This window comes from Macrobrachium rosenbergii, chromosome 3, assembly GCF_040412425.1.
Source record: "Macrobrachium rosenbergii isolate ZJJX-2024 chromosome 3, ASM4041242v1, whole genome shotgun sequence".
Classification (NCBI taxonomy): domain Eukaryota; kingdom Metazoa; phylum Arthropoda; class Malacostraca; order Decapoda; family Palaemonidae; genus Macrobrachium; species Macrobrachium rosenbergii.
In genome coordinates, this window is record NC_089743.1 from 8,006,911 (window position 1) to 8,023,507 (window position 16,597).

Sequence of the window (16,597 nt, forward strand, 5' to 3'; positions counted from 1 at the left end):
TACATAACAATCACACAAACCCCAAAAAAAAAAAAACGCACTGATGATGTACAATCTCCGTGCCTGCAACACGAAACGTGGGCTACATAATTGCCCTCAGCTTCAAAGAAACCACTGGAATTTAACCAAATGCCACCGCAGTACACATAATGCCCAAACCGTTATTCTTACCCAATCATTCTCATTACAACTACTACGCAACAGCACACAGCTGCTAACTTTACACAAACCTTTGGGAGCCCAACCCACACGTCTGTCATGAAAGGGATCTCTGGAACGACAAGGCCGGGACCAGTGCATGACAGTCTCACTTCCCTCTCCAGGCATTGCTAATTGGGTTAATTCACTTCTAGTTACTCGGGCTTAAGGACCCCAAACTCACAACAAATCACTCAAACAAGCAACAAGACAAAACATGATGTTGCATACTGCGGCCGTATGGGCATTTCAGCAAAATTTGCAATAACAGTCGTGTTTATGACGTGCATTGTCTAGTAAGTTCTCACCATTCTGTCATCCCTGTAGAATCGGCGGGAGTTTGAAGCAAAAAAATCCTGTGCACTGAATTCTTTCGCAACATTCCCCACCCCCCAAAAAAGGTAGGAAGATTCAGGTGGAATGTACTAGTCAAGCAAACTCTAAGTGGACCATCTGCCAGAATTAGTTGCTGCCCGAACTTGTCCGCAGTGCTACGAGACGAGGTCGGCTCTCGACTACAGTACAATGACATGCAGAATGATCATTCAAATGAAATTCAGTATATACAATCAAAGAAAAATTCAGTAGTAGACACGTGCGTTACAGTACTCTGTGCATAGCAACAGCAAATATGGACACAATGGGTGTCACTAGCAATGTAAATCAATGGAACATAGAAATCAATTCACTCAGCTAAGCAAACAATCCAAGTAATCAATAGAACATGTCATTTTGCTACAAAACCGACTAAAGTAAGAATTGCATCAATAAGGAATTAGTCCCAAGTTGACCAATGAAGGTAAACCTAGCAATAAGGAGCATACATACATGGAAATGATTCAATGCAATCAACACAAGGCAATGCTCTCATCAAGGCATTGTCAACATCAATACATAAGCATGAGACATCAAAAAGCATCATTAATAAGCATGAGACATATCAAAAGCAAGTCCTCAGTATAGATGGCTACATTAGTAGTAATCAGTGATATAATGCATGCAAGTTCAAATGAGTATAGCAACTCAATGGCCTAATGCACCTCATGCAATGACAAGATTCGCAGCTATCAAATGCAATACATTAATTGTTTACCACTCAACCTTCGTATTTTGTCATCTGTCGTACAATTAAGAGATTTACTGCTCTGACTAGCAGCGTACAGGCTGTGGTTTGTGCGACTTCGCACACTTCATTCTGGTTCAAACGAACTTACAATTGCTCTTGCGGAGTCTTGAGAGGAATCGTCTCTCGTTCCTCTGGGTGATGTTGAGGTAAAATCAGATAATCACACTTCCTTCACTACTGTGGATGCCCCGATTTCCACACTTTACAGTTCGCCTCGGGCTACGATGCCAACTGTTACACAGTTCCATCTCGAATCCACTCTGACATTCTCCATCTCTGCTCAGTAGCAGCTCTTCTTCTCGACCTCAATGCAGTCTGTTCCAACACTTCATTCTGATCCTGCCTATCATCACCTTCATCCCTATCACTAGCTACCTCTCAATCATCGATCTCGAGTCTGTCAGTCTGCTCTCTTACCTGCATTCCAGTACCTTCTTCGTCGGCCTCCTGCTCACTCAGCTCGAGAGGCATGAGGTGTTCAACCGATCTCAAGTGCTCTTCTCCTTCAAATAGAACTTTCACAGAACGTATCACCCCTTTCTCATGAGGATAAATCTCCCCTATTCGTCCCAGGGGCCACTGACCAGCACAATGTCTCCGACGTGCAGCGGAGTTGGCGTTCCTTCTTTGCAATTGTGTCTCTCTTCAAGAGACTTCAAATACCCGTCCCTCCAGAGGGTTTTGAACCTCTCCAGTCTCTGTTAGACGGAAGTATTCGTGACGAAGCTGTCAGGTAGTTAATGTGGCATACATTTCTTCATGAGGCACTATGGGAGGCAACAGGTGAACCACATCGCCCCAGATGAGATGGGAAGGTGTCAGGACCTCATTTTCCCTGGTGTCGCCTGCGTACATCAGTGGTCTGTTATTAATCACCGCCTCGGCTTCCTTGATGAGGGGGTCCTCAGCTGCTCCTCTGAGAAGATTGTGCATTGCAACGTCGTGGTGCGAGGGTCCTCTTGACTACTTCCACCATCCTCTCAAAGAAACCCCCCTTCCAGGGAGATCGCGGGGTCTGAAATGTCCATCGAATCCTGCGCTCACACAGGAATTGTTGAGTGACTTCCTCCTCGTATACCTCATGCAGGAATGTGCTGGCTGCTCTGAACACCATGGCGTTGTCGCTGTATATCCTCGATGGAGTGCCATGGGTTGCAGCGAATCTTCAGAGTAATAGTACAAAGGTGTCTGCGTCCAGCCTGCTGCAGTAGTCAATGTATACTGCACGGCTGGCCAGACAGGTGATGATGAGGAGGTGTCCTACTCCCCTGTAACCTTCAAAGGGCCCATGTGGTCTACTCTCACTGTCTCAAACGGGCAAAGTAGTCGAACTCGGTTGAGTCGGTTGGCTGGGAGTGGAGGAGGCTGCGGTCGTCGTAGAAGAGCCTTGAAGGCGATATTACAAGTTCTGCACCTTCCTACTACGCCCTGGGCCAATGATCTCAAACTTGGCGTCCAACATTCCTGCCAGTAAAGTGTCATTAGTATATTCACACCACAGTGCATGTGTGTTATGTGAAGGTGCTCTAGATAAAGCACAGCTAGTCTTCCTTTATGGGGCAATAACACCAGCTGGCTTTTACATGACTCATTGTTCAACAGTCGATTACTAGAATGAATGATACCTTCTCTCAAAGTTAAATTCAGCTGACAAACGAAATTATCAATGTGTTTATGCACATGCACATCATTTTCCAAGCGATCACACACGGTTGGGAAATGGTGCCTTTGCTCAAGGTAAATTAATTTAAAAAATGGATCAGCGCTACAATGCATGAGCTTTAATATGTATTGCATTACTCTCATCATATGCATAAAATCCACCCTACTTCCCTTTAGGTTCCAGAGTTCGGCAGGTTCAGACAGGCTTCCTTCTTCACTCAATTCTCTAAGGGCGGCAGTTACGGAGATGTTGCTTAGTTCAGTTACAGCTGCTTTGCTTACAGGTGGCACTATTTCTCCAGACTGGCGTAGATGGTCAGGGCCTTCCTTACAAAGGTGACTCTGTTCCAGTTCCTCAGAGCTCACCCCCAGGTCAAGATGTCTGCCAGGTTGCAATTTGTGGGGACATACTGGAGACCAATTCCACACTCCTGCTGAATAGAGTTAATCTCCCCAACCCTATTTGAAATGAATGTATTCTTATTTCCCTCCCTGCTGTCTGCCCAGGCCATGGCAACTTTGCTGTCTGTCCACACAGTTACATTCTGAATGTCTAACAGTCTGCTTAAATGCTTGCCTAACCTGAACCCCAAAGTTAAGGCTAGCAATTCTAGTTTGGGAACTGTTAATTTAGCCTGCTTCCTAGGAGTCACCCTCATTTTAGACGTCAAGATGTGACTCTCCCCTTCTTCCTTTTGTAAGTCTGTTATGGCTCCATACACCTTGCTAGAGGCATCAGTAAACACATGCAGCTCACAATTCCCCACCTTGACTCCCCGTTTAAACTTTAGCTCATGAATCAATCTGAACTGTTCCAGTATCTTAGTTTTCTCTTGGTTGCTTTTACTCAACACGTCATCCCAACCTACTTTCTATTCCCACAAATCTTGCAAAAACATCTTACCCTTTACAAACACAGGACTAACCAACCCCAGAGGATCAAAATTAGACCCTAGCAAGGACAGTACCCGACGTTTCGTGAGCTCCTGCTTCCCTCCCAACTCTAATCCCCTGCAGGGTTTTAGACTTAACAAATCTTCCCCTCTGTCCTAATGCATCCCTAGAATGGATATCTCAGCTGGCTCTTTCCCTCCAATCCTTCTATCGAATTCTGGAGTGTTACTTGCCCACCCAGTCAGTGGCATGTTAGCTTCGTCTAGCAAGGTTTTTACTTCGGCATAGTTCTTCTCTATCTCCTCCAAGGTTGTATAGGTACCCAAAAAATTTTCTCCGTAAAAGGATCTACTTAATTCTTCTCTTCCCCTCTCTTCTAAATGGGTTCTGAGTACTCTTGAAGTAGATAAGGACTCATCGTGACTCCAAAAACAACTACTTTGAATTCATACGTTACAATCTGCCCATTTACTTTTTTCCACAAAAAAACGTGTGTATTTTACATCTTGAGGGTCTAAGATTACTCGGTGGAAGGCTTTGGAGATATCTGAGGTGAAAGTGTACGGCTTCCCTCTGAAACGAATCAACAACTCATACAACAGCTCAACCATGTTCGGCCCTGAATACAAACAATCGTTAAGCGAAAGTTCACCCTTAGCCTTGGAGGAGGCATTGAAAACTATGTGGAGAGGTGTCGTAAGGCTTTCCTTTTTAACGCCAAAATGGGGGAGATAATTGCCATCTACCTTTGTGCTCTGGACTTCCCCTATGAAGCCAGCTTCTAAGTAAGGCTGAAGGACTTTTTCATAATCCCTACAGTAACTCTCATCTTTTGCAAAATGTCGCTCTAACGAATGCAATTGGGCGAGGGCTATGTTATAGTTGTTACTTGGTCTGTTTGACCTGCGGAAAGGTAGACTAACTTGGTAACCTTGCTCGGTTTTCTGTATACTTTCGGTAACTTTGTCAACAGCAGCATGTTCTGAGATCGTAAACTGTTCATGTGGCGCAATTCCTATTGTGTCCAACCTCCACCAGACGTCTACATCAGGGTCAGATTCTACTATTCTACATATCCTCAAGGTACAAACTTTGGCTACATTAACTCCCTGCAAAGCCCACTGAGGTACCCTCCCATAAGGCGTGATCCCATTATGTGTGACAAAAACATTCACCCCATCAATTTTATCCATACCAGTTACAATGTAATTAAAATAATCTGCCCCAGTCAACAAGTTTACATTCTTCAACACATCCCCTTTAATTTCAACATCAGCCATTTCCCATCCCTTCTCTTGCAAATGATTCTTTATGTTGACGAGCCCGATGTTGTGGATTGGAGTGTTCACATTATCGTGTACTACTTTGTGCAGACCACCCTCTCTCCCAGATGGATGCAACACACGTCTACATCAAACTCTCCCTTTACTACTTGAAACCCAAATGGTGCAATGTTCAGTGCCACACGCTTGATGACAGGTAACTTTAATTTACGTGCCAGCCAACTAGATATAGAGCTGCGTTGACTGCCAGTATCTAAAAACATGCGCGCTGTGTGAGGTACCTCTTTTGAGTACAAAGTTGCCATGGTGGTAGGTAACAAGGTTGCTGGCAAGTCGACTGAAGGCTGATTCTTTACAGTTTTGGCATTTACACACGGTTTCTCATTTTTTTATTTGAGTTAGTGTCTCGAATTTACATTAGCTCTATTCCCCGGGTGTTCTTGCCCTCGATTAGTTACTGGTTGTGACAATACATGAGGTGGCAACCGTCTGGTGGTAGGTTGGTTGGATGAACTCATGCCGTGTCTCGTATCACTACTTTGACCTTCACAAATAAGTCTGTGGTGTCTGGCATTACACAGTTTACAATTTACTCTACTGCTACAAGTCTTACTGCTTTGGCCTTTATGAAACAATTAAAACAACATTGCAGTATGACTCGTCATTTCTTCATGGCGGCGTTAGGATACCTGGTACAATTAAAGGGTGAATGTTATGTGAAGTGTTTGAGTCTAACACTGTATTTTCGTTGTGCTGATAGACTGCATGATCAACCCACGAACTACAAAAGTGACTTAGCCCCATGCAAGGATAAATGAGTCACGTACCAGGTTTTCAAAATTTATTTACAAAAATGAAGCGATCTCAATCATCAACTTTACATAACAATCACACAAAATCCCCCCAAAAAACACACTAATGAACTTACAATCTCCGTACCTGGAACACAAAACACGTGGGCTACACAATTGCCCTCAACTTCAAAGAAACCACTGGGATTTAACCACAACTAACACAACGCCACCACAGTACACAAATGCCCAAACTATTATTCTTACCCAATCATTCTCATTACAACTAAATATGGCACCATTTCATGTTTTGGTGTGAGGCAAAATGACAGACACTGATGTAGAAAGTCGTTCGGAGGACGCACAGATCCTCTGTGTCCCCCTCTCACCTTTGAGGGTAGCAGTAAACCAGGCAATAAAACTCCCTCCGTTCTCGCAACAAAACACCGCATCCTGGTTTCTGCAGGCAGACGTCCATTTCCAAGTAGCGCAAATCACAGACGAGGAGACCAAGGCGGACGTCACCATGACAATGCTACCGGAGGAGATCTTCAACAAAATCACCTGATGGTTGGCCTCGCAACTGGGTCAAAGTCAAGTACAGAGACCTGCAAGATAAACTCATCGACACATGCTCCATGCCCATCCCAGAGAGAGCCCAACGTGCCCTCGACCTGATAACCCAGCTCCTAGGGGACCCATCACCCAGGGACTCCTGGGACGAATTACGAGGTCTCCTGATGCTGCCGGGCGTCGACTCAGATGGACACAGGAGGGAGATCAGCTTGTCATGGGAAATATTCCTGCGGCGCCTTCTGCAGGAGGTGAGGGTGCAAATAACGGATGCAGATGCCCTCTCAATGGACGAATTGGTAAACATCGCAAACAAGCTCCACGAGGCCACCAAGGCCTCCAAACATGCCGCAACACCTGCAGCCTGCAACCTGGTAACAAAAGAAGCCAAAGTAGAGGACACAAACGTGGTATGCAGGAAGAAGGCGCCGCCGCAACAGCAGAAGACGTGGAAAAATCCAGCCTGGTGTTACTTCCATTGGAGGTTCGGAAACGCTGCCAGAAATTTCAGAACCCCTTGTTCTTTCACAAAAAACTAGAAAGGCAGCCACAAATAACAGCAGTGGCCTCAAACCTTAAGGAACCCCAGCCAGTAGGATTCTTCTTCCATAGCACCATATCAGGACGACAGATGCTGGTAGACATTGGGGCTATGCAGTCTGTGTTTTTGCCGTCAAAGAAGGACCGCAACCGCACGTCTGGTGCCGCAACTGCACTAATGGCTGCAAATGGAAGCCCCATCCACTGTTACAGAACTCTGACCGGCAGAATATCCATCCTGGGCCATAAATACGAGTGGCCCTTTGTCATCGCGGATGTCAATTTTCCTCTCCTGGGCACTGATTTCCTCGCATATCACCGGACTACCAGTAGACGTCGGCCAAAAACACCTGCTGGATACCAGAACCTGCCACTCCCGACTGCTCTCCACTGGACCGGGAATGCCCACTGTATGCTTCATCTCTTCAAACAAATACAGTGCCCTCCTCCATGAGTTCCCAGACATCTTCAAGCCAGAACTGCATCAGTTGCCTGGGGTCCAGGCCAAGCACGGCATCCATCACCATATCACCACTACAGGCCCGCCGACACATGCCAAGTTCCGCCGCCTGCCACCCAAGAAACTCCAGGATGCTAAACGAGCCTTCGCTGAGATGGAAGGGATGGGTATCTGCAGGAAGGCATTGAGTCTGTGGGCTTCCCCCCTCCACATGGTAAGGAAACCAGACAGTTCCTGGAGGCCCTGTGGGGACTATCATCGGCTGAACCTAATAACAACACCGGACCACTATCCCCTGCCAAACATGCAGGACCTAACAGGCACCCTGCACGGGGCCAAGATATTCACAAAAGTGGATTTGCTCAAGTCCTATATTCAGGTACAAGTGCACCCCGACGATGTCCCTAAGACAGCCATCATAACGCCATTTGGAACATATACCTTCTCCTACAACACCTTTGGCCTCAGGAACGCCGGCCCACATTCCAACACCTTACGGACACCATCTTGGGGGACCTACCTCTCTGCATCTGCTACATAGACGGCATCCTGATCTTCTCCAAGTCCCCGGAGGAGCACCTGCGCCATGTCTGAGCTGTGCTGAAATGCCTTCAGGAAAATGGTTTGGTTGTCAGGTTTGACAAGTGTACCTTCGGAGAGGAAAAGGTAGACTTCCTGGGCCACAAGATCTCTCCGGCAGGTGTCCACCCCATGGCCTCCAAAGTGGATGCAGTGAAGAAGTTTCCAACACCAAAATCCATCAAGTCCCTGCAGGAGTTCCTTGGCATGGTCAGCTACTACCGTCGCTTCATTCCGGACATCGCCCGCATCATGTATCCCCTAACCGGAGTACTGAAGGGGAAGCCGAAAGCTCTGACGTGGGCAGCTCCGCAGCAGCAGGCATTTGAACAGACGAAGGCATCCCTCGCCAGAGCTACCACCTTAATACATCACGACCCCACTGCCCCCCTGAGACTTACCACCGACGCCAGCAACATCACTTGCGGAGCCGTGCTGGAGCAGGTAGTAGATGGTTCCCCCCTCATTCTGGCCTTCTTCAGCTGCAAGTTAAATCCGCTGGAGATCCCCTGCAGTGCATTCGACAGGGAGCTGCTGCCAATCTATCAAGCTGTGCGGCACTTCAAGTACTTCTTGGACGGCAGCCCTTTCACCATCTTGACAGACCACAAGCCATTGGTGCATGTATTCACGAGGGCGGGAGATGCATGATCAGCGAGACAGCAGCGGCACCTGGCTGCTATCTCCAAGTTCGGCTGCACCATTAGCTATGTCCCCGGCAAGAAGAACCCAGTAGCCAACGCCCTATCAAGAGTTGAGATAAATTCAGTCCACCTGGGCATAGACTACAAGGACCTGGCGAAGGAACAGGCCGCAGACCCAGAAACAGCAGCTTACCGCACAGCATTTACTGCACTGAGGTAAGAACGATCTCAAACCAATGAGCAATATATAGCATATATATATATATATTTACTGCACTGAGGTAAGAATATATGATCTCAAACCAATGCTATATATATATATATATATATATATATATATATATATATATATATATATATATATATATATATATATATATATATATATATATATATATATATATATATATATATATATATATATATACATACATGGGAAGGGGTATTCACCCACTATATATATACACACACACACACACACATATATATATATATATATATATATATATATATATATATATATATATATATATATATATATATATATATATATATATATATATATATATAATATATATATATAAGTCAACTTGCCTTTCAAGAACCTTCCCAAGTTGTTTTCAAGAACCTTGTCAAAAAATCATTTTATCTCAGTTAGCCAGGGAGAAATTGCTTCTTTGCTAAATCTCTAGTTATCATTCCCTTAGTGGCCTTCTTTTTTCCTCCCCTCGAACTTGTGACAGCGTTAAGCCCTCTTCCAGGTTACTATGCCACCCTTGGAGATAATCCCTGCTCTTCCGGTGGCAGAAGTGAAAGTTGGACGGACTGCGTGGCGCACAAGCAACCCACGAGGTCAAAGCCCTCACCACATGGTCAACAGAGCTACCCACGAGGTCAAAGGTAGAGGGCCAAAGGTCATATGTCTCATGACAGAAAATGGGCAGCACCTTGGAGAATGGGAAAATGATTCCAGCAGAAGGCATAAAAGGGGCCGCACCATTTGCGCTCAACAGAGACACTCTGACGCAGATCCGACACACACACACTGCCCGTTAACCTTCAGCTCCCCAATTTCCAGTCCAGTCCAGTATCTTTCCAGTGCCCAAATAACCCCCTTCTTGGTACATCTCCGAGGACTCATCTCTCTGGAATAATGTAAAGTGCAAGGAATCTGTGGTTTACCAGTCACGTTGTTCTCTTTCTTGTGCTAATAATTTTCCGTCTTCCAAATGCAATTCTCCTATAGACCTGACTTTGTTATTGACTTGTGTTCGTAAGTGATTTTAACGGTATTTTATAGCCAAGGAATCTTGGCGCCATCAGCACACCCTCGAACCCGTAGCTATGCTAGTTCTGCCAAGTAATCGTATGCATTCTCCATTGCAGCCAGAGTTTTCTCGCTGTGGATCCTTTGCTTCTATTATGCTTTATTGCTGTGGTCACCCCACTGCAATGTAATCCTCGGTGCCATCGAATTGAATTCCCGGCACCTTCAGTTATCACCATTCCATCATAATTTTGTGCTCTGGCAGGAGCCCATTTCCCTGTCTTAATTATTCCCATCTTTTGATTTTGTTATTGCAAATGTCATTTTAGTTAACCTACAGTAAGAGTTTATCTCAATTTTCCCTTTCTATTAAGGCTCTCAGCTCATCACCTTTTCTTCTTATGTTCTACTAGTCCAGGAATTTTAGACAGATCAGCGCCATCCCTTGTGGTAAATTACTTCCCCCTAGATTAGAACACACACACACACACACACACACACACACACACACACAAACACACACACACACATATATATATATATATATATATATATATATATATATATATATATATATATATATATATATATATATATATATATATATATATATATTTATGTACACATACACACTTATATACAATATGTGTGTATATGACAAGAATGGCTACAAAAGCATGGTCTATTACATAAATTTTAATCATTGATAATGTCATTCGCAATCTATTTTCATGATTGCCACAGTAATGTTTAGACACCCTTTGTTGACACATCTTACGGAACCTGAAGCAAATGCTTACAGAATTATGCATATGATAATAAATACATTAAGGACATGGATTATTTTTCTCCTACTGCGTACTCGGGGGGCTGTGCTGGTCTTCCGAGTTCTTCATAGTGGGAAAATTTCTAGTCTTAAATAAGTTAGAACTTGTTATAAGTCTTATGAGGTGAATATGAATTGTCTCTATTCATCTTGTGTCATATTCAATTCCAAGTATCTGCACAAATCAACCTCTCCCATTCTCCATTCGTACTACGAGTAACTGTCAGTGCCCCATCTTACCGTGTAAGGATAACTGACCAGACTTCCGATTTCAAAAAACTGACTTCGAATGTGTTTAATCATAAGATTCTTTGGTCTCCGTTGACTAGGAAGAATCCAGAGGTCTACATCAGGTCGTCTCTCGTTCTCTTGAACACCTTACCACTATAATCGAAATGGCATGTGTTGACACAAGGCCGATCTAGTTGAAACCATCTCAGTCTACAATAAAGTCTTGGTGTAAAAAATTCGAGCACTTACTCACAAGAGTCTTGTCGATTGGAGTTCATTCTTTTGTTGCAGCCTTTGCTCATATTAACCAAGTGTTTCTCTTTCTGGCTCTTTGCAAAACCTTTTGTAACATTCTCACCTTTATACCTCCCTCACGAGTCATAATTACTTTGGCGCGTACAAGCACCTACTAGCAACCGTGTCCAGTCTGGCAGTTTCTTACGTAATCTTAATCTTCCGTTGGGTTGCTATTTTCGTCAAAAAGGAGAGTAAAATCTAAGCATGAAAATTCCCTTCAATTTCGTGAGATCCTATTTTTGATGTGTTTTTTCCGATTTCCACTAACTTTAACAACCTGTCGTTGCCCAAATCCTGACCTATCTCCCAGAGCAATGTATGTCATATGAGTATATGATAAAAGTTCCAGAGACAAGTTCTGTCATAGCAAGTAAAAAAAGGGAAACTTCCCACATTTTCCGACCATAGAAAAAGCTTAACATAGTAAACTTTGCTAATGTTGGTTGGTTGCATTAGATTAAGCCGGCCTGATGCCAGGACGACCTCTTGCCCAATGTTAAGGTAAGGCGTTAAGGGTAACGAGAGGCTTGGTGTTTATCTCTTGACTTGGCCAACCAACGGATTTTTTTCTAGAGATTTGAGGGTCATTACCCCCATTTGCTTCCTGGAGCCTCAGACTGGTTGTTATTGCTGTATGTAAATGTATCTGCTTACCATACTCACCAAACCTTCCACATATTTTCCACTCCTTTTCTATAAAAACCTGGTGTGCGGCTAAAAGCTATTTATTTAATCATATTAGAAATATTAGAACTGTGAATTAAGCTTGTTCATAGTCAGAAATGTATTTACAAAATGAGCTTTGGCCTTCATTTGGCTTCCCTGGGTAATATCCTATTCTAGACACTTTTTTTCTGAGCTGACAGTAAATGTGGACAGTCGACGTCATTGCGGTTTTTTGTTACCTCCTGACTGAACGATGTATTTGAAATGCAACAGCCAGTGGGTGGTGACTAGCAAGAGCTTCCCCCGTCATGCACCGCTAGATTCCGTGATATTGGCAGTCAGCATTGACTGCAGCACAAAAGTATATATATATATATATATATATATATATATATATATATATATATATATATATATATATATATATATATATATATATATATATATATATATATATATATATATATATAAAGGCAAAAGTGAAACAATGGAGTGGTTGATAATCCCCATCCTCAATGATGTTTGCATGTCATCTGTCAATTATACGAGCTATCCTGTAAACTTACTTTTATATTTCTCATCAGTCTGCTAGTAAAGGACCATTGTGTCGAAAGGCCTAGCAACCACTCCGTTGATTCAATCTCCTTCGTGGCGTTTGCCTTTATTTATTCATTCATAACGTTCCATATCTTCGTGATTGAGTTATATATATATATATATATATATATATATATATATTATATATATATATATATATATATATATATATATATATATATATATATATATATATATATATATATACATACATACAGCTCTAGTTACATCTCTAGTTACATCCTATCAGGGGAACCATAGGGAAAGGCGTCTTACTCAGGTACATTTATTTTGGCAACGTTCCCGATTCATAATCGCATCCTCAAGGCTATAATAAAGATACAAACAAACTTAATAACTGCTTCCCAGACAAACTACTGTTTAAAATGCTTAGGAAAATGCTAGATGCTAGGTTCATGGAGTTACCATCAGTTTCGACAGCACCAAAACTAAAAATATTTGCGAGCTTCCCTTTTTTCCATGATGACCTTTTCAGAAAAAAGTTCCTGACAATAATTCAAAAAGAATTCCCGGCCTTAAACCGTAAAATCGTTCCAAAAAAATCCATTAACGATCGGATCTCTGTTCAAAATGAAAGACCGTCTTAGTCCTCTTCTAAAATCTAATGCTATTTATAAATATACGTGCCCGAGGTGTGATCACGGGACTTATGTGGGTTGTACGAAGAGGCTACTCAAAGTGACAATAGATTCCCACAGGGACGTAAGTTTTAGAACGGGCAGTAGATTAACAAACCCCGAACAGTCAAATATTAGGAACCATTCTAAGTCATGTAAAACATACATTGAAGATAAGGACTTTACAATTATAGGTCAAGTACATAATGAAAACGACCTAACAATCTTGGAGTCTATTATGATAAAAAAGATAGTTCCGTCTATAAATACGCAATCCTCCTCTGTTCAGTTGTTTATTGCCTAAGGTGCGTTGTTTGTTTTTACGAAACTCTTTCAGTCACTGCCCGTTCTTTGCGGGGATAAGGTACAGTATGGCCTTAATCTTTTAGTGTTTTATATAATTTTACTGTTTTTGGAATCTTATAGATATTTGTACATATTTTTAGTGTTTAGTATAATTTCGTGTTTTAGGATGTTCATAAATTATTTTCAAGTTTTCTACATGCTGATGTTCATTAAATTTTATTAAATATTGCGTAATTTTAATGGATTATGCAGTGCTTGGTTTTAAGTTCGTTTGTATCTTTATTATAGCCTTGAGGATGCGATTATGAATCGTGAAACTTTGGCACAATAAATGTACCTGAGTACGACGCCTTTCCTTATGGTTCCCTGGTGAGATATATATATATATATATATATATATATATATATATATATATATATATATATATATATATATATATATATATATATATATATATATATATCTTGTAATTTCCACAATGGTCCCGTGGATGAAGTATACAATAAGTCCTCACGTGAAAATGAAAGGAATTGGTACCAAGACTTTCAGCTTTTATTCCAAAGTCATCTTCAGGGTACTGACTTTGGAATAAAGGTTGAAAGTCTTGTATAATTCCTTTAATTTTCATGTGAGGATTTATTATATATATATATATATATATATATATATATATATATATATATATATATATATATATATATATATATATATACATATATATATATATATATATATATATATATATATATATAATATATATATATATATATATATATTTTTTTTTTTTTTTTTTTTTTTTTACGGATAGACTGTATGTGATGTATTAATTTTGCACTAATCTTGCTGTTTGATTTTGTAATGAAAAGAAATTGTTCTGTATGACCACTGACTTTCTGATCATGTAATGCTTTTTTCTTGCCAGGCTAGTCTGTTAGCCCGTACAAATGTCTGTTCAGACTGAACCCTTCTTGAACGGCTTGCATGGGTTTTCAGTCATTTAGGCCTCTGGTTTTTCCAATAGGTTTATGAATTGTCTCTTTCGTCGTCGTCGTCGTCATCATCAATAATAATAACTGCAAGAGGCAAGGCTTACGTGTTCCATGATGTAACAAAACAAAATAAATAAATAAATAAAAAGCCCTTGGCACTAAATTTACTGTACTAATAAACCTGCTTGCTTAGGAAAAATGGATAAGTGAAACCAGATGCAAAGAAAGCGTTTTATTGCTAATGCCACAAGATAATATTGTACTCGTTAAATGATTGCTTATTGCATATCAGAACTTCCATTTTATGACATCCCTGGATCAACCGTCTTTGGGTGTTCAATACCACCTCAAGAAAGGCAGAAGAAGAAAGGCTTGAGCATTTTCGCTCACCGAAACCAGACTACTTCTGATTTCTATCCGTAGGGGTATCCAAGGTGATGATGGCAATGGGGCCTGTGGGATAGAGATACATCGTAGTATGTCAAAAAAGGAAGAAAAATCAAGCAAACTTACCATGAACACATACCAGTATGTTTGTTTCTGGATAATTTACGCACAATATGCTGCACTGTTTCACAACTCTTTTAACAAAATCAAAACGATAGGAAGAGAGAGAATATTGTTTACCTGAAGAAAGGATTATATCCGTAGTAACCAGACCCATGTCTGTAAGGATTATAATATCTAGGTCCGTAAAACCTAGGGTAAAACCCGAGGGACCCGAATGGGATAAACGGAGCAGCTGTGACTGCGTACAAGATGGCACAGGTCACCAGCACCAAGAACTGGAAAAGCCAGAAATAATCATAGTCATATTCTTCTGTTCCTGAGCAAATAAAAATATTGGAGGTCATAAGACTTTTTCAGTTACAATATGCTTCACTAAACTAGGTGTTAATTGGTAAAAATTTAAGATAACAAAGAAATGAAATTAGTCAGATGTCTAAATAACTGATCAGCCCTGAATTCTATAGTCTTCCAGCCTTTATTTCATATATCTTGATTATTCGTTGGAAATATCTTTACCAACGTTGACATAAAATTAAAATCAAAGCAATCTCATCATTTCTATTCCTTTATATAGTTCCTTTTCAAGAATTGATCTAAATGGTCAAACGACTACATTTTTTGTCTCTTCCAAATACAATTTAATATTGTGACTGTTGGAATAAAATGTATGCTTTCAGCTGAAAATGGAATCAGTGACAGTATTAGCAAGAGCGTTCGGACACCACAAACCTCAGCCAGGGCTGAGAAATCCAACCTCTTCTCCCAAGGACCTTCATTCAGATTCGGGTCTTCCAAAACTCACCACATTTTGCCAGTGGCGATTCTCTCTTTGGCAAATTTTCCGCAAAAGTCCCAACATTAGTTTTTGCATAGTGCTGTTAACAAACGGACAAACACGCAGCAAAGATTGCGGACCAAGATCGCAACCTCCTTGGCGGAGATAACAATTAAGCTCACTCACAAAATAGCTTTGAATATGATGAGTTTGGGCAAGAATCGTATGACTAATTCTCTTCAAAGTAATGAACAAAATTATTAGAAATCTTATAAATCGTAGACAAAAGGATACTCACGATGGTTTTCGCAGATAACATGACTTCCACCGGATGAGCTCTTTGCTTGAACAATGAAAGAACAACAACTCTTCCTTGAGTTATATATTACGCTGGGGCATCTTCTGGGTTTTCCACGCTAGATGCCAGTTTATGCTTTCGAGATAGCGCTACGTCCGAGAGTGATATTTAGCAACTGCCTGAGGACCAGACTTCTGGCGAGCAATGTTAATTAGTAACCGGGACAGCGCTAGGACAACCTGAAGAAGAAACACCAGTGCTTGACTCAGTACAATCTGAATCTCTAATAGTTTAATGACCCCTTGCAAAAGAGGTAACGGCATCACGGAACTGAAGGCTGCTGCGCTTAGTTTGCGGTTCAAAACCTTTCCCTGCCTTTATTGATGTTTTTATTAACTTTAGATTATATAATCTTTAGTCATCTGTTAATATAGGACTATTAACCA

At 41.5% G+C, this 16,597-nt stretch overlaps 1 long non-coding RNA gene across 1 annotated transcript; it reads right to left on the reverse strand.

Annotated features, from left to right (window-relative positions):
• Positions 1–14,787: 14,787 nt before the first annotated feature.
• Positions 14,788–16,311, reverse strand: LOC136828325 (uncharacterized). The gene is made up of 3 exons (XR_010850005.1): positions 16,152–16,311; positions 15,196–15,353; positions 14,788–15,021 (listed from the first exon to the last, which is right to left on the reverse strand). It is a non-coding gene; the product is annotated as an uncharacterized lncRNA (long non-coding RNA).
• Positions 16,312–16,597: the final 286 nt, after the last annotated feature.